We start from the raw sequence: 22019 nt of genomic DNA, 5'->3' as shown, positions 1-22019 counted from the left end.
TTTGCTTGCCCTCTTACATTATTACCACAGCACAGTGATTGGCATCAACTCCTGCCACGCAGTCCTGGCTCTGGTGGGAGCTGGGAGTTGTGAGGATGCTCAGGCTGTGCCCGGCCCAGCCTCATCCATCCCCACAGGATGAGGGCAGTCAGACACCAGACATGTCCTTCTTGTGCCCAAAGGACTTCAGCTGCTGCTGAAGGAAGAGCAGTGCTACAGCCAGACCTAAAAACAGCTCTTGAGGGAGCAGCTAAAAGCAGCCTCTCAGCAGAGGTGAGCTGTCACCAAGTGGTCTGGGCTGCACTGCGGGCTGCCAGCGCTATTCCCAGAGGTCACACTCCAAGAGAGCTGCCAGAGCATCTTCAGTGGGGGGTTGAGGGAGAGGAGAGGTGGCAAACAGGCAGTTCTCTGGCTGTTTACCCAGCAGAAGTGGCCACAGCTCTCAATCTCCACACTCACAATTTCTGCAGAGATCAGAGCAGGCCAGACATTTCCACTTCCAACAGGGCAAAGTTCAAACCCTTACATAGCACAGACAGTGGGAGCTGATTGCTGCCCCAGCTTCAGGTCCAGCCAGGCAGAGAGCTCAAAGTTCTTCCAGCCTCAGCAAAACCAGGAGCAGAGCAGGGGAGAGCAGAAGGCAGCCCTGGAGCAGGGCTGGGCTCAGTGTGAGGGGAGACACCCCAGGCACAGCCAGGCCCTCTCTGGGCTGTGCTCTGGAGGATAAAGAGGTGTCCCCATAGCTCACCAACCTGCCCCACCTTGCCCTCAGCTTGTTCCCCACAGCCTTGGCATCACCCATGACCACAGGGAGGGATGCTCCCTTTCCACAGGGTCTGACCAGATTCCAGCACAGCCCCAGTGTTTGGGATTTGGCCTGGCTGCAGTTGAGGTATAACACAGGTTCCTGTCTGCCTCCTTCCTCATTACACACATAAATCTCCATTTCATGCTCAGCTGATGGAGGATTTGCTTGGCTGGGTTATGATCCTGGCTGCTGCTCCACAGCTGGCTCTGCACCAGGCTCTGGCACTGGGGGGACATGGTCTCTGACCTCCCTCCCATCAGCACTCCTGGCCATGGATGAGCACACCAGAGCACACTCAGACACCATCCCTGTGTCCATCCTGGCCCTTCTTCCCCCTCATTGTCTCTCCTGACAGAGCTCCATGTCCATCCCTGCAGCTCTCCTGTCCCTTTTGCTCCATTCCTTGTCCATAGTGACGTTATAGAGTCTGGAAGAAGCGATCCTTGGATATTATCCAGCTCTCTGGGACCCCTCCTCCCTCTAGGATATTCACCCATAGGATTCCTCCAAGAGGGTCCCTGGAGAGGTCAGTTGGCTCTTCCTATGCCAGGCTCTGACTGGACATCCCTGGCAGCACATGGAGGCCTCGGGCCCTCCTGACACCACAGAGCTGCACATCCCACCTGCCTGTGGAGCTGCTCCCCTCACAGATGGATCCAGCTCCAAAATGTCACAGACCCACACGGTACCAGCAGCTGCAGAGGAGCCTTCTCAGGATTTTGCTGCTCAGTAACCCCAAGATGTGTTAAAGTCTCTTTTTCCAGCCCAGCAGTTGAAAAAGGAGTCAGAACTCTTCAGTTCTCAGTCTCAAGGTTGTTTATTGTATCTTATCTATGAAATTCTTTCTCCTGGCCTGCCAAGGTCCATTCAGTCAGAGGCACTCTGCCTGCCCCCAGGGCAATGTTATGTCTTTATGCTAAAAACTACATGTACAATGTTTACAATTGCTTCCCAATACCTATCACCTATGTTAGACAGTGAGCTTCTAAACCCATCTAAAAGTGCCAACATCACAGTAGAAGATGGAGGCCAAGAAGAAGGAGAAAGGCTGGACACACCCAGATTCCTCCATCACCCCCTGAACCCCCATTCTAAAAACCCCAAACATCTATTTCTCACCTCGTGACAAACTGATTATTATTCTACTTATATGTTTGTGGCTTGCAGATCTTCACATAAGGCTGGTAACTTGCTCCATGGGTCATAATCAATACCACATCCTGGCATCCTGGGCTCTGTGCCAGGGTCTCTGAGCCCCCTGGCAGGGGCCCTGGCACTCCAGGACAGCCAGAGGGATGTCCTGAATTCCAACATCCCCTGTGTTCCTCCACAGCCACAGCATCACCTGCTCACCCAGCTCCCCTCTGGGTGCTCCTTTGGGCACTCAGTGCTGCAGCAGGGCAATGCTGGGTCCAGTTCTGCTCAGGATTTTGTTCTTAGTGAGACACTTGGAGGCAGAATTTAGCAAGGAAGAAATCCTACACCTGGCCAAGGAGCCAAGCTGGAGCTGAGCAACACATCCTACAAGCACAGGGAGCACACACAGCCCTGCAGGCAGGACAGCCTTGTGGAATTTCACTGCACACTGATGTTGGGCTTGGCTTGGGAAGGTTGCAGAGCAAGTGGAAATTCCCTCCAGGAAGGGAAATCTAGGAGCCAGGCTCTTGTGCAAGTGAAACAGGAAATTTGTCCCTGCTGTTTAGATAAATTTTTCTCCCCAAGAGAAGGGAGAGGGAGCTTGGAATGTGCAAGTTATCCCTCCAGGAAACCTCGACCAGGAGCTGGGCACCACCTGACCCAGCCTAGAGCAGAGCTGCCTGCCCTGCACACTCCAGCTGCTCCTCCTGGGTGCAGGCTGCCCAGGGACAATCCATGGCATGTCCCGAGCTGGCTGGCGTTGTGTAATGCAGCCTGGGCTGCTGCCAGGGCACGGAGCAGGATGTCCCTCAGGGATGTAATCCTGCCGCGGCCCCGCTGCCGGCACATCCGATAACAGAAAGGCTCCCGGTTCTCCCGCTCCCGTGAAAACAAAGGATTCTGCGGCGCTCCACACCCTCTAGTGGAGGCGGGAGCTCGGCACACCGAGACGATCCCAAATCCCACAGCTCCATCCAGGATCCCACTGCCCGACAGCTCCCCAGGCAGGGCTGGGGCACATCCTCAGGGTGTGACAGCCCCGGGGACAGTGCAGGTGTCACTCCTGCACAGCCACCTGCAGCAGGTAAAGCCCTCCCCACAGTGCTCAGGCACTAAAGGATTAAACAAGAAAGTCAGCTTTGAAAAACAGATTTTATTCATGTTCACCATCCATTAGGCACAGCTGCTTTCTATAACCCACAGGAAAGCTGGAGAGGGAGTTTTTACAAGAGCATGGAGTGCCAGGATAAGGAGGAATGGTTTCAACAGGCACAGACAAAGGTTGGATGGGGTATTAGGGAGACTGGGGAGGCCCTGGCACAGGGTGCCCAGAGAAGCTGTGGATGTATTCAAGGCCAGGCTGGATGGGGCTTGGAGCAACCTGGGATAGTGGAAGGTGTCCCTGTCCATGGCAGGGGCTGGAAGGAGAGGGTCTCTATTTTCCCTTTCAGCCCAAACCCTTCCATGATTCTGTGATAACCCAACAAGACCACACAGGAATTACCAAACTGCAAGAGCAGCTCTCACTATCCTGCAGAATCACCTCCTGCTCCAGCCACCTGAAATTAAAAAAACAAGATGTCCAGCCAGGAATGCTAAAGCCAGAGCCCCCATTCTATACACACCCCTTCCTCTGGATCAGTGTTAACTGAAGCATCATCCACCCCATCTCCCCCTAAAATCCTTCCCAAAAGCATCTCTACCACTTCCAGAGCCACATCACCCATCCCACAGCAACAACAAACTGCAAAAGCACTTGTTATTTTGGCAGGGAATGTTTGCCAGGAGCCAGGCTCACTGTGGTGCCAGGCTCCCAGCACAGGCCCTCCCCACACCTGCCAGGGCACACAGCCCTGACGTGTCCCCAGGTGAACCCCCCTGCAGGAGACAAACCAGACATGTAAACAAGAGAGCAAAGTACACAGCTCCCAACAAAGCCTTACATTTGCTCAAGTGCAGAAACCACCTTATCACTGTTCCCTGCTACGTGGGGAACAAAGTTGCAACTCAAACAGCATCTAGTGATAAATCAAGTAGCCAAGTTCTCATTTCCATACCTGAGAGAGCACCAGTTTGATTTCACAAAACATTTTCAAAAGAAGACTCAGTGCACATTAAAAAAACCCAACCTAACCCATTTTTCCCTGCATTAGGGGTGCAGCTGTTGTTTGCAGTATCATACATGACCATCAAAATGCTTCATGAATGTTCACACCTGTTACTGCACAGGTGAGGCCCAGCACGGAGCCCACCTGGGAGCTGCTCTCGGGCACGGGTGAGGCTGGCTGGCACCGCCCAGCAGCCCTTCCCCAGCCCACAGACCCCTACCCATGCCCAGGGGGGCACCAGGGCTCCCACAACTCACCTGCTGCTCCCTCACCTCAGCAATGGCAGCACCCAGTCCCACCTGTGTCACCATCTGGGGCTGGCAGGACACCCTGGGACACACAAAGTTCTGGGACACACACAGCAAAACCAAACCCTGCTCTGGCTGTTGCAGCCCCCTCCCCACCACACAGCTCACCCCTTACACCCCACTCTGCGCTCCCACCCTGCTGTGGGCCCAACACGTCCCCAGGGAGCAGCCACACCCCAGAGCTGTCCTTGCACAGCACCCCAGCCCTCCTACAGACACCCTACACAGTCCCAAAGCCCCCACACCCTGCAGCCCCCAATGCTCCAGCCCCACAAACCCTGCCTCTCCCAGCCCCCACTGCAGCCCCCCAGGCACTCGCTACACCCCAATGTCCCCCCTGTACCCCAACAGCTGCCTCCCCCAGCCCACCACAGAACCCCACACCCTGTCCCCCAGGCCCTCACTACCCCTCTTCACTGCATCCCAAGCCCCCCAAACCGTCTGCTCCGGCCTCTTCACCTTCACCCCTGCCTGCCACACCATCCTCCAACCCCACTGCAGCACCCCTTGCAACCCCACACCCTTCCCCCCGTACCGCAATACCCACCACCCTGATCCCAAACCCCCCTGCACCCCCGAATCCAGCCGCCCCCAAACCTCCATGCCCTGCACTCCAGGACCTCGCTTCCCCCCCACTCCGCACCCCAAACCCTGAGTCCCCAATGTCCCCCACCTCCCACACCGCCTCCAGCCCCTGCTGACCCCGCAGCCCCCATTACCGCCCCTCCTGCACCCCACACTCTGCCCCCGACCCTCATCACCCGCAGCTCTCCAGACCCAACTCCATTTCTCCCAGCCCCCTCCCCGCACCCAACACCCCACACTCCGCTGACCCCCAGCTCCCATCCAGCCCGCCAGGGCCCCAGCCTTCCCTCAGCGCCCCCGTGCCCGCCAGGGCCCGGCCTTCCCTCATCCCCACGCGGCCGGAAGCGCGGCCCGAAGGGCACCGAGAACAGCCGCGGGCCGGAGCGTCGCGCAGGGCACGGCCCGCCAGGGACAGCGCCCTCGTGTGGCGAGAGCTGGGACCGCAGCGGCAGCCGGGATCGGAGCCGGGAACGGGAGGGGAACGGCTGGGAAAGGAGCCCGGGAACGGGAGGAGAACGGGAGGGAAAAGGGAGGGGAACGGCCGGGAGCGGAGTCCGGGAACGGCCGGGAGCGGAGTCCGGGAACGGGAGGGGAACAGAGCCCAGCACTGTGGCCTCGGGGCCGGCAGAGAAGGGCCCGGAGCTGCTGGTGCAAGGGGAGCCACGGAAATGCTCCAGGGGCTGGAGTTACAGAGACGCTCCAGGGCTGTAGTTACAGAGATGCTCCTGGGGATGGAGCTTGGGAGATGCTCCAAAGGCTAGAGTGATGGAGATGCTCCAAGAGCAGGAGCTATGGAGATGCTCCAAAGGCTAGAGTGATGGAGATGCTCCAAGGGCTGGAGTTACAGAGATGCTCCAGGGATTGCAGCCCCTCTGCTCTGGAGTTGGGTGTGGCTGCCCCATCCCTGGAAGTGCCCAGGGCCAGGTTGTCCCACCTGGGACACAGTGAAGTGTGTCCCTGCCCATGTCAGGGTGGAATGGGATGGGCTTTTAGGTCCTTTTCAACCCAAATCATTCCATCATTCCACTATTATAATCCCCCCCCCAAAGGCAAAATCTCTGCACAGAGAGTTCAGAGGCTGTTCTTGGCTGGAGCTGAAACCACAGGGCAGTTAATACAGAGTAAATCACTATTTTGATTTAATATTCTGCTGATGGTTCTCAAGGCTGCCTATTTATGTTGAATTGTGCTTCACTTTCAGCAACTCTGACAGCCCCACTCCTGGCTGGGAGAGAGGCTTTCAGCACAAATACACGTATCTCTCAAGAAATATAATCACAATTTTCCCTCCAAGACATTTTGGTATAAACAGCCTGGGAGCAGAAAACCACTCCAACACACAAGCAGTAACCTGCTCCCTGATGGCTCATTAAAAATGAAGCAGTGTTTAGTTTTATTTCTGCAGTAACACATTTTAGCAGACCTCTTATAAAATATACATACAGGTCCAAGCTGTGCAAAACGTGGATGGGAGGAGCAGCTGGGAAAACCAAGCACCACACCACCAGCAAACAAAACCTCATTTTTGCCCATTAAAGCCTAGTGTGGCCTCTGGGTGCTGGCACATCCCCACAGGGATTGGGTGACACAGGGACAGGTTTGTGCCACCAGCCCAGCCCCAGCTGAGCCAGCTGAGCAGGAAATCCCACACTGAGATTCCCTGGAGTGGGTGCCTGCCCTGCTCAGAGCCTGCTCTGAACACTGAGCTCTTCATCTCCTCTGCCCTTGTAAATACACAGCAGGAGCATTCTGCAAACACCCAGGAACATCTTCCCAGTCCCTGTGAAAGCAGAGGGCACCATCCCTGCTTTGCACAAAGAATTGTGATGCAGGGGGATGAATGAAAACACAAATACCCGCAGATCTGAGGAGCTGACTCTGCAAAAGCTGCTTTTGTGCTTCTCAGAGTACAAAGCCCTTCCCTGCTGCCCCTTGACCAGGGATCTCCCCTCTCCCAACACAGCCCTGCTTTTCATGCCTTGCTGGTTTAATGCTGAGCTCACCATGCTCAGTGTTCTTTTTTTCCTCACAAATTTGTAGAATCTTTGATGTTGGAAAAGACCTCCAAGACCATCAAATCCAACTGTGATTGCAGTGAAATCCTTCAGGGGTGCGAGGTACCCAGAGCATGGTGGGAGAGCCCTGGTGATGCCTCAGGTTTTGGCTTTTATATGTTTCACATTCTGTGCTGCTTTAGTGTGTGGGTCTGAGCTTCACATGAGGGGATGGTGAGCTCTGTGCACAGAGCAGGGAGACAAAACAATTCCTGCTCCAGCTGGGCACCAAGGACAAATGATCCAAATCTCAGCCCAAGAGCACAAACACCATGGGCTGGAGAGAGAAAAACAAGGATGGGACCGGATGGGCTAAAGCTGGAATTGGACAATGAACTGCAAGATGCACATGGAGCAGAACCGATCAAAGTGAGAGACCCTGTGAGGAGTTGTGCATTTTGGGGCCATTTTGGTTCATCTTGGGTGCAGCCCTGGCTGGGCTCTTGTGCTGCCCAAGGTGGATCCATTGAGGAGATCCTTTTCATAAATCCCTGCTTTATTCTTTAGCTCTGTCCAGCCTCTTGTTCTAGGCCAGCCTTGAGGCATCACTGGAGCCAAATGTGCAGTGTGGATGAGCCAGCCAGGCTGTGCTGGCTCCCCCGGCACTCTCTGAGCCCTCCCAGCCTTGTTTGCCACCAGCCTGGCAGGGAGGTGGAGGGGCAATCCCAGCACTGTGGGCAGGGACAGCCACCCATTCCCTCCCTGGCCCAGGGCAGGTGTGTGCAGAATAAAAGCATTTCACACCCTTCCATGAGTTTTATTTGTGAGGGTAAAAGAATTTCACACCCGTTGCTGCAAACCCTGCATCCTGCTTGTGGAAAACGCCAATCACTTGTTTTGAAAATTTTAAAAGTTTAATAGTAATAAAATGGTTATAAAAATAGTAATATAATTAGAGTAATAAAAATTTGGACAATTTGGATTAGGACAATACAAGACAATAGAAACAAAGAGTTATGGATGTCCAGGTACCTCTTTCTGGGCAACATAAGCCCGAAAAAGGGCACATGTTAACAAAGGATTAACCCTTAAAAACAATAACCTGTTGCATATTCATACATCTCATTCATGATGCATAAATTCCATTCAAATACAGGATTCTCTCTGGTCAATGTCAACTTCTTCCTTTGAATCCTAACGGTGTCTTCAGGGCTGAGCAAGGCAGGAAGAAGTTTGTTTCTTCTGATAAGAGGTGATAAAAGAAGTTTCTTCTGGTAATGGAGCAATAAATTCTTTTTCTCCTGAAGATTGAGGTGTCCTGTGGCTGCTATCTCAGTGCGAGTCCTTTCTTTAAAAAAGTATCCTACATAGCATAGTTTCTATTTTAACATTATGTTATAACCTCAAACTATATTTAACACACATTATGTTATAACCTAAAACTATATTTAACACATTACTTAAGAAAATTAGTACAGCATAACTTTCTAACATAACACATAGAATATTCATTTTAATATTTGCGAAAAGCCAATCATAAAATGTGCATTTTTCACACTGCTGATCCCCCTCACAGTCAGTCCTTTGCCTCCAAGGCAGCCAGGGGCTGGCCAGCTCACACCCTGCAGGCTTCCATCCCTCCTGGGTGCAATCCTGCCCAGCTCTGGCTGGCTGCAAACTCTGTGAATCTCATTTGTACAGCCCAGCTCAGGCTGATGGCAGCGACACTGCTGAAAACAAACATTCTCTTTTTTCCCCTTTTGATAAAAGAAAACATTACCTCTCCGAGATTTACACAGCAGATCAAGCATAAACCTGAATTATCTCCCTCCTCTCTTTCTCCAGGGAGCAGATAATGGGTGGATGTCTCCATCCCTCTGCTTTGTTCCTCATCACCCAGCTTGGCAGCGTTTTGGTTGCTATTAAACCACGCTCACACCCCTTGACATTTAAAGGGCTGTTGTTTGATTGCTGTCACAGTCCTGTACGTGGATCCTTCAACCAGTTCCCTCCTCCTCTTCCCACCCATGATGGATTTTCTGGTTTACTCCACAGTAATTTGCTTTCCTCCTGCTGTGCTCCAGCAGAATGCTTTCACTGTCAGATGTGGGGTTTGTGCCACATCACATCCAAGCAGCTCTGGGCATATTGGAGCTGCCCTTTCAGGAAAACTGAACAGCACATGGATCTGGGAACCTGGACCTGCTGGGATTGAATCCTGCTGCCTTTGGGGTCGCTGCTGTGGTGTGGGATGTGCCAGACCACAGATATTCTGGTGGGGGTCTGTAGTATCTGCAGGCAATCCCGACAAGGGGAGAGAATGATGAGGAGGATTTCATTGATATTAGAAGGGTAATTAATTATTTTATAATACTATATTATTTTAAACTATATTATATTACATTGCATTTAAATTGAATTTGTTAAGTATTTCATTTTGTATATAACTGTATAGAATTTTTTGACTTTCAGTTGACAGTTTTGATGTACACACATGCTTGGCCCCGATGGGCCAAGGAAACAAAACACTGTTATTTTGGGTAAACAGTTTCTAGATTGTATTCTACTTTGGTATAATAGTTTCTATATTGTATTCTACAGGTACAACAAATAAGATGAGAATTGTTTTTTCTTTCTCTGCGGTTCAGAGAATGAGAAATCTAGAAATATTTTTGGAAGGAATTGTGTCTTGCTTTTCTCTGTGAAGAGAAATGTGGCTTTTTTCCTCCTGAGAAGCTGAGAGGCCGCAGGAACAAAATGTAAACAATGATTATCTGCTGCTGTGGAATGCAACAGGTGGATGTGTGATTGGTCTCATGTGGTTGTTTCTAATTAATGGCCAATCACAGTGAGCTGGCTCAGACACTCTGGTCAGTCACAGGATTTTGTTATCATTCCATTCCTGCTTTCTTGTCCAGCCTTCTGATGAAATCCTTTCTTCTAGTCTTTTAGTATAGTTTTAATATAATATATACCATAAAATAATAAATCAGACCTCTGAAACATGGAGTCAGATCCTCGTCTCCTCTCGTCCTGGGACCCCTGTGAACACCACCACAACTGGGACACTTGAGCCCAAGGCACTTGAAGAGCACACGTCCCTCCCACCCCAGTGATGAGCTGAAAGCTCAGGGATCTCTGCCTTCACCTGAAAAACGAAGTGAAAATTCCCTGCTCCACAGAGCTCAGTTGTATGTGGGATTACTCCCATCACCCTCTCCTCTGTCCCCAGCTCCCCACTGCAGAGAAGGTTGAAGAGGTTTGTGTGTCTAATAAATTGTTCTTCAATTGTTATTCACTTGCTTGACTTGCTTGTAGAGAAACATCCCATAGCAAACCCAGCTGTGCTGGGGAAAGAAGTTTTCTCTCTCAGGCACTTGTCAGTGTCCCCAGCTGGAGGTTCCTCTGCCCTCAGCCTGCCAGCTGGGCAGTCTGTGTGCAGAGCCAGCAGAGCCAGCTGGGCTGGTGTCCTCCACTATGAAGACGACAAATCCAGAGCTGGTGGCCTGCTGTGACCTGCTGAGGAGCACTGCTGTGGCCAGGACTCTGCTGATTGCAGCACATCCCCCTTGCTGCCTCCCACCTCCCAGGGGCTGCTTTTTATTGAAGAATAGTTCATTGTGGCAAAATTTCTTCCAGATCCAGTTCTATGTGACTGTGCTTATTGTATTTGCCGGGTGCCCTGTGGCAGGGAGGAATGATGCATCTGACTCCATGTTCTCAAAAGGCTAATTTATTATCTTATGATGCTGTATTATATTCAAGAATGCTATACTAAACTATACTAAAGAATACAGAAAGGATAATTATAGCAGGCTAAAAAGATAATAATGAAAACTCAGGACTCTCTCCAGCTTGGCCAATAAGTCAAAACAATTCACATGAAACCAATTAAACAATCACCTGTGGGTAAACAATCTCCAAACACATTCCAAAGGAGCAAAACACAGGAGAAGCAAATGAGATAATTATTGTTTTCTGTGGGATCTTAGTCTTTCAGAACTGGGGTGCAGGGTGAACAAGACCCCCCCTGGGGGGCTCGGGAGTCTTGGAATGCTGCCAGAAATGTCTGGTGGCTGGACTTTGATCTCACATGAGAGATGACATCAGTATGAGGACGGGAGGATTTCACTGGGGTGAATGGTGAAGGGACAAGTTAATTGGAGTGTGAGATACAGGGTTTAAGATCTCTGTACAGGGGGGTCTAGAGAGGCAAGATGGAGAGATTGGGGCGTGCTCTTCTCTTTCTTCTTCTTCTTCTAAGCTTCTATCTTCTGTGGTGGAGTTGGCATTCTGAGATTGGACCTTACTAGAAGAACACTAGTTAATATGAGTAGAGAGTATTGGAGAAAAATGATAAATATTGTATACGTAACTCTGGGTATAAAGATAAGTGACTGCTCCAGGGGCTTTCAGTGTGTGCCCATGGCTGACTGCTGAGCAGAACTCTGTCAAGCCAAGAGAAAATCTTTTAAATAAGCAATTAATAAACACCAAGACCAAGAACAAATCTGAAGCTTCCTCTCGTCCTTTCGAACCCGGGGGCCCAAGGCCATCTTTGGGCTTTTCCCCAGACCATCTAAACAGCCGAGAAATCCAACAACTGGCGTCCCTGGGTGGGCTATCTCCCACCAAACCTTTCGGGGGGGGGAAAGCCCTGAAGAGCTGAAGAGCCAAGAGAACAGCACTGATAACTCCTGAGGAGGGAAGCCTGAAGAAAGAAAGAAGAAAAAGAAAAAACCGGCCGAGAGAAGCTGCAAAGATCAGCAGTCACTGAGAAATCCCATCTCTCAGCTTCTGCTGAAGACAGTTCGTAGCAGAGCGGCCTGGACTGGGACCAGAAAGGCGCCTCTGATCCATCCCTCGTGATCTGCTGGACGGAGAACAAGGGCCTCCAGACCACTCTGACGACAGATTCGGTAAGAAGGCCAAAATAAAATCATGGAGGCAACACTCTCCCAAGAACAACGAGAAATCTTATCCACCTTACAAAGTGTAGCAGAATTATATACAGAAGAGATCCCAAAGAAAGAATTAAAACAGCTGTTACTATGAGCAAGGCTCAATTATCCACTTGCAGAGACATATCTGCTGTTCGAAGTGAAGTTTTAGCAAGAAATTAATAGGCATTTATATATTTTAGCAACAAAAAAAGATGAGACAGCGTTAAAGCTACTCTCGCCGGCAAGAATCATGTTACAAGGTATTTCAGTGCAGTCTAAAAGACTGGAAAAGCAGCGAGAAGCTGCGGTACCCTCAGAGAAGGGGGCGGAGCGGCAGAGCTCCAGAAAAGAAATTGCTCTGGCTTTGAAAGGCCAGGGAGAAAAGGCTCTCGAAAAAAGAGAGCGGGAAAAAATATTAAAACCCCCGATCAAAAAATGCAACAAACCCCAAGAGCGTCCTGAAACTCCAGAGAGTGTGGAAGAGTCAGGAGCAGAAGGGGGGGAGCAGGAAGATAAAAGATCGGGGGGGGGGCCTGTTCGCGGTGAAAGCGGCGACGCGGCGGCGGCGGCGGACGCGAGCAGCGTGAGTGAGGATGAGGAGACGCGCGCAGAGAGCGAAACTCGCAAAAACCGGGGTGTAGACTCACACGCGAACGCGGAAGGCAAGCTGAAAGAAAATTTGCAGCCTCAGAGAGCCGCCGCGGCGGGACGCAAGAGGCGCGCGGTTGTAACGTCAGAGCCGGTGCGACGGTCAGCTCGAATCGCGGGTAGAGCCGGGGTGCCGGCAGGAGAGGCGAACACAACGTCAGAGGAAGAGGAGTCAGATTCTAGGACAGACCGAAGGGCTGAGACCTCGGAAGTGAGACAGGGGGGAGACGATGATGACGTCACCTTGGGGGACACCGGAAGTAGCTCAGAGAGTACGCACGCGCAGAGAGTAAGACGCGGGCGGGCCCGAGCCCGGTCCCCTGTGACGTCGCGGGTGAAGAGGGGCCGTGCTAGGGATTCTACGTCCCAAGGCTCCACACCGTCTCCAGATCTGGCGCCTTTGGTCCAGAGCCTCGGTGTCCCAGTCCCTTCCCTTCATGGGAGACGCCGAGCCAGAAGAGGAAGTGAGGCAGTCGAGATTGCTCCGTCATCCGAGCCAGAGAAGCCGGTGACAGCGCCACCTAGTGGCAGGAGGGCAGAAGTGCACGACATGCCGAGTCGGCTCGGCGGAGCCACAGCGCCATCTCGTGGCGAGACTGCAACAATGCAGCAATTTTTTCCAACAATATATAAAAAGAAAAGCACCTCGAAGAAAACAATGTTAACACAACAAAGAGATTATCCATCTGATCCACCGATCGTGAGACATTTTCTAAACAACACACAGGCAAAGCTAAGAGAAAATCCTTTAGTTTTGATCAGAAACCCGGAGACCGGACAAATAGAGAGTCCTTTCAGACTAATCACTTAGAGAAAGAGTTTCGCTTGTATCTCCACAGATCGAAGTCTGAAGTGGGTGTCAGCGCGGCACGTGAAGCCATTCCGAACGCGAGAACACGAGAATGCTGATCCGAGAAACAAAGAGACGAGTACTCAGACAGAAGTCGAGACTCAAGCTGCGAAAAACAACCCAAAAGAGAAATGAAAAGAAACTGAAAACTTTGAGGGGTTTTCACATAAAAGCAAAAAAAGGTCTTTTAGTGCAAACAGAAGGGGGAGATGTGGGATCTCAGTCTCTCAGAACTGGGGTGCAGGGTGAACAAGACCCCCCCTGGGGGGCTCGGGAGTCCTGGAATGCTGCCAGAAATGTCTGGTGGCTGGACTTTGATCCCACATGAGAGATGACATCAGTATGAGGACGGGAGGATTTCACTGGGGTGAATGGTGAAGGGACAAGTTAATTAGAGTGTGAGATACAGGGTTTAAGATCCCTGTACAGGGGGGTCTAGAGAGGCAAGATGGAGAGATTGGGGCGTGCCCTTCTCCTTCTTCTTCTTCCTCTAAGCCTCCATCTTCTGTGGTGGAGTTGGCACTCCGAGATTGGACCTTACTAGAAGAACACTAGTTAATATGAGTAGAGAGTATTGGAGAAAAATGATAAATATTGTATACGTAACTCCAGGTATAAAGATAAGTGACCGCCCCAGGGGCTTTCAGTGTGTGCCCATGGCTGACTGCTGAGCAGAACTCTGTCAAGCCAAGAGAAAATCTTTTAAATAAGCAATTAATAAACACCAAGACCAAGAACAAATCTGAAGCTTCCTCTCGTCCTTTCGAACCCGGGGGCCCAAAGCCATCTTTGAGCTTTTCCCCAGACCATCTAAACAGCCGAGAAATCCAACAGTTTTCCTTTTTCTCTGAGGCTTCTCAGCTTCCCAGAACAAAAATCCTGGGTGAAGGGATTTTTCAGAAAATATGAATGCCACAGTGCTCTATCAGAATAGTTCACATGAGACTCCATTTACTCCATGGTGGAAAAAAGCCCATTTTTTATTCACTTGACTCCTTTTTATACAGTTTTACGGACCTTGTGCAGGACTCCAGTTGGTCAGGAGCTTTCTTGCCAATTACTTTACTGGTTAGTAAAAGGTATTTTACTTGTCCATCAAATCTCTACATTCTTAAATTGTTTACATATTTTCTTCCCTGCTTCTCATGGGATAGAGTTAATGTTTATGCATGTGCTAGTTGTTTTTCACCCAGAAATAGATTGTTATGTTAACAAACTGTTCACACCAGGATTGCTTTCACATGGGCACTTGCAAACTGCTAGCTTGACAAGGCCAGCCACTGATATAACAGAGCAGGCATGATTTTATGAGGCCTTTTTCTTACAATTTTTCCACTTTCCTGCAGTTTTCCCCCTTTACTGCAACTGTGGCTCTCCTCACACCAGCTGTACCAGGTGTGGTTTGTCCTCTCCACAGGAACACAGCCAGCAGCAGGCTCTGTGTCATGGAGCTGGACAAAACCCTCAGGGGCAGAACAATGTGCCCATCCTGAGCTGCTCTCTGCTGTCAGGCACATGAATTAACACCTGCACAGCATCCTCAGGCCTCTCCACTGTTCCAGATTGCAAGGCCAGATGTATTCTGTCACCATCTGTATGGCAGTTGTCTTTTGTCAAGTGGGCAGTTTGCCTTATCTCTCTCTGAGTGACCACAATCACTCCTCCCTCGGGAGGGGACATTGCTGATAACAGCTATTGAATGTCCCTGCATGGCTGATAAGAACTACAGCATCCCATTGGGAGATGTGAGCCCAGAGGGAGGAGCCAAGCATTCCTACCTGGATAGAATCTGGAGATTCTGGAACACCAGCACAGCTTTTCCACTGGATTCCCCAGAGGAGCAGCAGCTGTCTCTTCCCCTGGATCTTCAGAGGAAGAGACTGCACCCTTCTCGACAGGATCCCTGCTCCAGCAGAACCACCCCTGACACTGCAGGAGGGCTGAGCCACAATTCCAATGGGACTGCTGCCAACACCCTGACCCACAGGGTGTCAGGTTGGGTTCTGACTCTGGCAGTAATGTTTTGGTTTACTGTATTGTTTATGTTATCCTTTTATTTTTCTTCCCTATTAAAGAACTGTTATTTCCTGCTCCCATATTTTTTGCCTGAGAGCCCCTTAATTTAAGATTTATAGCAATTTGGAGGGATGGGGAGGGTTTACATTCTCCATTTCAGGGGAGGCTCCTGCCTTCCTTAGCAGACTCCTGTCTTTCCAAATGAAGACATCCACAGAGATGTAACACCCCCAGAGTGGGCTGGAGAGTTCAGCACACCTGCAAGGGTGGCACTGTCCATGGCACAGGGTGCTGGGGTCTCTAGATGACATTTCCTGGCTCTGTCCCTGCCTGCAGGTTGGCATCAACACCAGCTGCTCCTCCCATGTCACCTGTTCTTGGGATTTCTGCTGGTTAGACTGATTTTGAGATATGTACAAGTCTTTTTTCTTAGCTTGGCAGCTGAAAGAGGAGTCAGGATTCTTTTATTTTCATTTTTGTTTATTATTTCTTATCTATAACATTCTTTCTTTGGCTTGCTGAGGTCTGTTCAGCAGGTCATCTCCATCCTTGAGGGAACATCCTGCTCGGCACAGGCCCCCTTGCTTTAGGCATTTCTTTTTATTATAATAAATGCTGAAATCACTTTAGTACCAGGAGCCTGCTCTCATTTTTAACGTGTACTGTTTGTTTGGTTGTTATATTGTAAAAGGGGTTAAGAGGGCAGTTATAAGAAATTACACCTCAGTAAAGTGCAGCACCCCCCAAGCCAGCCTGGACAGAACTGTAATGGGCCAATCAAGGCCTTCACCCTTCATGCAAATAAAGTATCCCAAAAGAAACCAATCCAGAGGGACAAAAAACAGGATAAAAGGGGGAATCTGACCCAGAGAAAATGTGCAGTTCCCCTGGAGCATGTCCCCTTGCTTTGGGCCTTTCTTTTTATTATGATAAATGCTGAAATCACTTTAGCACCTGGAGCCTGCTCTCGTTTTTATCAGCAGCACAGCCAGAGCTCTGGCTGAAATGATCTGCTGAAATTATCCAAGGAAATGCCTCTGTGTTGTATCCTGGTCTGACACCCTCTTGTTCCACCAAACCCACATCCCTAAAGGCCCCACAGCCCCAGCCAGGCATTGGAACCACTCACAGAGCCCCCACACCCCCAGCTGCCTCCCCAGCACCCCAAAAATCTGCTCAGCAGGGCCACAGATGCGCGGGGAGACGCTTCCAACGCAGACGTCAAGGATGAGTTGGTGCCCTTTGCAATCTCCTTCTGCTGCATTCCTATAAAGTGTGGCCAATTTGCATAATAAACACGAGCTATAAATGTCAAAATGGGCCACATCCATGTCTTATTTTCAGTTCAGTCTCTGATTGCATCTTTTTGACTCTAACTTGCCTTTGCAAATAGCTGGAGCCGGGCACTCTGTGGCTGCTGCTTTCCTGGATCCGTGGGGCTGGGCTGCAGCAAAATGCAACATCCTCAGGGCCACCCCAGAGCTCCTGCCTTCCCTGCAGATGCAATTTTATGACTCTGTCTCTGCTGCCTGGCAAGAGTGGGCCCAGGGAGGAGAGGAAAATGTTGGGCCACAAGGCAGAGCTGGACGGCAGCCTGGGGAGGTGGAGGGGCTCCTCTGCATGCTGTCAGGAAAATCAATCCACAAACACCAGAGGTTTATGTCCAAAAAGGAGACAGAGGAGTCCTTTTACTTTATTTGAATAAAGGGAGAGGCCATGGGGCATTCCCCTGCAGTCTCTCAAATTTTTAGAGGACACAGCCTCCTTTTTACCCCAATTTTCCTGGCCACATTGCTCTTCTCTCTCCTCCATTTCTGAGGTACTTGAGAGGTACAGACTTCCTGAAACTCCTGATACGAAAGATTCCCCTCTAATGTACAACCCTCCCTTTAAATTTTTAATTATTACAGAATTTAGGGCTTTTTTCTTCCCCATTGTTTCTTTCCTCTTTCAGTGTCTAATTTCATTTATCAGCAAATCTGCAGTTTATTTGTAGAGGCAAATACCTTTTTCCATTCATCAATCAGTGGAATCCTTCCCATTGTTTCTTTTATCTCCCAGTGCTGGTTTTATGTACCAGCAGACCCACAGCTGGTTTGTAAAGACAAATCTACAATTCCTCTCAATGCCAAGAGGGAAACTGAGGCAGAACCAGGCAGGGATCTGGCTCTCCATGGCAGATCCATGCTGCAGATCAAGGTCCCCAGTGCCACCATGGTTTCACCTTGCTCTGCACCGTGTCCAGTGCCACGGGAATGGGAACACGTGGATTTTCCAAAATGGTGTTTTTGCAAGTGCAGAGTGAGGAGAGACAGCTTCAAGCCCTGGCATCTTCAGACTTACCCGTGCACTCCTCTCCTGCTGAGCTGAGGACAAACCCCACACAAATCCTACATAAACCCACCTGCTGCTCTCTGTGATGGCCCCACTGTGGGCCTGCATCCCATGGTTTGTTTGAGCCTTGTCCCCGAACATTTCCAGATCCCTACAGCACCGCTCCTCATTCCGCTCTTCAAATGCAAATGAGGATTTGCAGGGAGCCATTTGATTCACGGGTTCATCCTTTATTTTGGCAGATAGCATCAGTTAAACGCCTGCTTATTTCTGCTTTCTGAGAACAATATAAACCACTTAAGTACACATGCAAGACAGACTGAGCCCGAAGTGCTTATGAGCTGTTTGATTTACCGAGGTGTCTTTATCTTTGCCGAGTATCTCGCAAAGTCATTTATTATTTAGCAGTAAATTACAGTAGAGGGTCTGTGATTTTCAACAACAGAAATTAATATCCCAGCGCTCCTTTGTACCATATATATCTATAATTTACAGCACTGGAACCGGCCAGACAGAGCTGCAAGACCATCAGTTTCCTTTCTCCCTTGTTACTTGCTGATCACTGCTGTGTAGCAGGAATAAAAAATGGACTGGCAGGATAGACACTGCAACAGGAAAGGGTAGTTTTAAATTGAAACTCCAGGTTTTGTAGTTCTCACGAGGCCCCCGTTGCTTCCCACTGCCCTCCTGCACACATCACTTATGGCTAATAAAGTGAGCAGGCAGCAATCTGGCCTTGAGACAGGTGAGTTTTAACCTCCCTGGTTCTGTGCTTGGTGAAGAATAATAATAGTAACAATAGTAATAATAGTAACAATAGTAATAGTAGTAATAGTAGTAATAATAGTAATAGTAGTAATAATAGTAATAGTAGTAGTAATAATAATAATAATAACAACAATAATAATGTATAAGTATAATAAATTTAACGAATAATATTATTAAAACATTTATTAAATTTTATTTATTATTATTATTATTATTACTACTACTACTACTACTACTACTACATCTACTACTACTACTATTAATACTACTACTACCATACCTGCAAGCCTTGGAAAAACACACTGTTGAATTCCTTACCCACTTGCCTACAGTGGAGGAGTGGCCAGGGGTGGTACAGAATCAGAATTCCAGAATAGTCAGGGTTGGAAGGTGAAATAAGCAGGGCCAGGAGACTTCTTCTCCTTTTCAATGCCTTTATTAAAAGTGATCAGCTCAGGATTGGGTGGCTCGACGGGTCTGCAGTCTCTGTCGTCTTCCCGGGCGACTCAGAGGAGGAGGATATGCGCAGCTCTGTCCGCAAGGGGCAGAGCTGGGGATCAAGTCCTCGTGGGAGCCTTTAGGGCCTGCTGATCCCGTCAGATGGTGCCTTTGCCGCCTCAGTCAGCCTCGTCTCACCGCCGGGGTCGTCTCTCTTGGTCAGGGCGAGAGGCTCTGAAGGTGTTTTGCATCTCTGCAGGTTCAGCATTCGGCTCTTCACGTCTAGACATCACTCCAGTCTCTCAACTCTTAGGTGGCTCGTTGTTTTGGGGTTTTCTCCGTACACCGGGGGACCCATGCTGCATTGTGGTCTTGGAGTCACTTTGCATAGCCCCCCTCACCTTCTCAGGTCTCTTCTACTGTTCGGGAAAGTTCCCACCCTTCTGGGAAAGGTACAACTTAGCCTCGGGCGAGGCTCTGCTGATACAAAAGGAGCGATTAGCCACAACGACTCGTGATTACAATAACAAAACACGAAGAACTTCAGCAGCTACCCGTGGCCTGGCTGCCTTTTTGTAACTTTTTCTCACAAAAAAAATATTACCCGAATTTTGTTCATAACAGAAGGGCCCTCTGGAGATCAGCCCTGCTGCCAAGGCAGGATCACCTGGAGCAGGGCACATGGAAACACCCCCAGGTGGGTTTGGAATGTCCCCAGAGTGTGACTTTAGGAAAAAGAACACATGCCTGGAGCTCCAACCCCTTCCTTTGGGTCTGTGCCAGCTCACCATCAGCAGCCTGGTGCCAGGTTCAAGAGCAATATCATGGCCAGAGAGTTTTATGGGCTGTGTCAGGCTCTGGCTGACACAAAGCAGCCAATAATTTATAGCAATCTCATGTACTACAAAGGCAAAACATGTCCCTCTTGGATGGAGCTCTGCAAGCCTGAGGGATAAATCAGCTCCAGCAGGGAGCAAAGACGAGAAAAGCAGAAAAAAAAGACCCAAAATGTTCTACTTGGATCCTGTGGAAGGAGGGGAGAGAAGGGGCCCTGCAAATGCCCCCCTGGTGTGGGGTGTGTGGGCTGTGCTGTTGTTTCTGAGCCCTGCCTGGTCTTCCAGCATCTCCTTCCATCACCTCTTGTCTATGCTCACATGAGGACCTCACCCTCCTGGAGCCCACCTGGGCTGAGGATGAAGAGATTTTGTCTCCCAGAGCTGTGGGGAGGCCAGGGGCTGCACCCCAGGAGCCATCAGGGGGTGGCAGGGGTGCACTCAGCAGCCACACCTTATTCCTTATTCCTTATTCCTTATTCCTTATTCCTTATTCCTTATTCCTGCCTGGAGAGGAGGCATGGCCACAGCACTGCCCTCAGGTCTGGCACAGGGTTTGTGCTGTTGGCCAACAAATCCATCCTCTGGAATAATCCCAGGACACTCAGCTCTGCCTGAGATGCTGCCAGGAGGAGCAGCACCCATGGGTGCTTTCTGCAAGCAGCACCTCAGCCCACACGGAACAGCACAACCCAACCTCCCTGCACCTCCAGAGGAATTTCACTGCACCAGGGACCAGAGTTCCTCACACCAGGACAGTGCCACTCTTGCCATGATGGTTCTGCCACAAGGACCAGGCTCCCTGGCCTGCTGATCCCTCATTTTCACCCTGTCTCAGGTTGAAAGGTGTGCTGGGGATGTGTTCTGTTCCCATCTGTCAGAGCTGGGGCAGTTCTCTGCTGTTCATGGGGCAGTTTTTTCTTTATCTCTCCCACAGCCAACCCTCCCTCCAGGAGATCTCTGCTGTCCATGGCCACTGAGTGTCCCTGCAGGGCTGATCCCATCCCAGCATCCCATGGGGAGATGCTGCGCCCAGGGGAGGAGCCAAGCATTCCTCCCTGGATCCAATCTGAGCCTGGCACAGCACAGCAGCCTTTGCCCCCTGCATTGCCGGAGGAGCAGCTTTCTGCTGCCCTGCATGGCCAGAGGGAGCCCAGGCCCATCTGCAGCAGCCCTGGAGCTGCAGAGGAAAACTCCCCCCTTGTGCAGGATCCCTGCTGCAGCAGAGCCACAGCTGGCACTGCAGGAGGGCTGAGCCCCCATGGGATGGGGCTGGGACACCTCCCTGACACACAGGGGGCAGGGCATGTTCTCACTCCATCAGTAGTTTTGGTTTTTGTACTATTACATTTGTATTTTTAAAATTTTCCTAGTACAGAGCTGTTATTCCTACTCCCATATCTTTGCCTGAGAGCCCCTTAATTTCAAAATTATAATAATTCAGAGAGAGGAGGGTTTGCATTTTCCATTTTAAAGGATGCTCCTGCCTTCCTTAGCAGACACCTGCCTGTTCAAACCAAAACAACCAAATTTGCTCACCACGGTCTCACAGGCTGGATCACTCCCAAATTATATGTGTGCCCTTCAATTTCTCAGCTAAATTAAGAGAGTTGTTTTTCTTGCAGCCAACCAGATAAAAGCATGGAAAGACATCAGGAAACTCAGCCTGTAACAAGTCACACTTTTCCTCTCTCTTCTCCTCAATGTGGAGAAATTTCCAAGGAGAAACCATGGCAGACCTATTAGTCTTTGTTTTTGGGAAGAAAACAAGCTGATTAAAAGCAAACAAAAAGCAAGAGCTGTGGAGTCCCAGAGGGTCCCTTGCAGGAGTTCCAAGGGAAAAAAATGAATAAAAAACTGGAAACGTTAGAGCAAGACATTTAAGCTTTGAAGACCATATCAGTTATGGATGAATTAAACCAGACAGTAATTAGCACTGAAAGCTACAATACCTGAGGAGATGGGGAAAATTGGTTTCTTCATGTTCATCAAGCCCCTCCAGGGATGTTCCTGCCAGGATGGGTTTGGGGCCAGGCTCTGTGTTGTCCCTGGCAGTGTCTGCACGTGGTGGCTGGGCTGGGACAAGGGTTATCATCAGGGAAATGCTGCTGCCTCCTGGTTTGGGATTGCAGCTGTCAGGAAAATTAATGCACAAACACCAGAGGTTTATGTCCATAAAGGAGACAGAGAAGTCCATTTTTGTTTTATTTGAATAAAGGGAGAGGCCATGGGGCATTCCCCTGGGGTCT

At 50.0% G+C, this 22019-nt stretch overlaps 1 long non-coding RNA gene and 1 other non-coding gene across 2 annotated transcripts; both read right to left on the bottom strand.

Annotated features, from left to right (window-relative positions):
* Positions 1-3078: 3078 nt before the first annotated feature.
* LOC128938608 (uncharacterized) lies at positions 3079-4373 on the bottom strand. The gene is made up of 2 exons (XR_008483176.1): positions 4311-4373; positions 3079-3504 (listed from the first exon to the last, which is right to left on the bottom strand). It is a non-coding gene; the product is annotated as an uncharacterized LOC128938608 (long non-coding RNA).
* Positions 4108-4263, bottom strand: LOC128938666 (small Cajal body-specific RNA 16). The gene has a single exon (XR_008483181.1). It is a non-coding gene; the product is annotated as a small Cajal body-specific RNA 16 (non-coding RNA).
* Positions 4374-22019: the final 17646 nt, after the last annotated feature.

The sequence above is a fragment of the Melozone crissalis genome, unplaced genomic scaffold (assembly GCF_028551555.1).
Source record: "Melozone crissalis strain CALT ecotype California unplaced genomic scaffold, PUWL_Pcris_2 ptg000026l_1, whole genome shotgun sequence".
NCBI lineage: Eukaryota > Metazoa > Chordata > Aves > Passeriformes > Passerellidae > Melozone > Melozone crissalis.
Note: the sequence above shows the minus strand (reverse complement) of the source record. Positions and strands in the feature narration are given on the sequence as shown.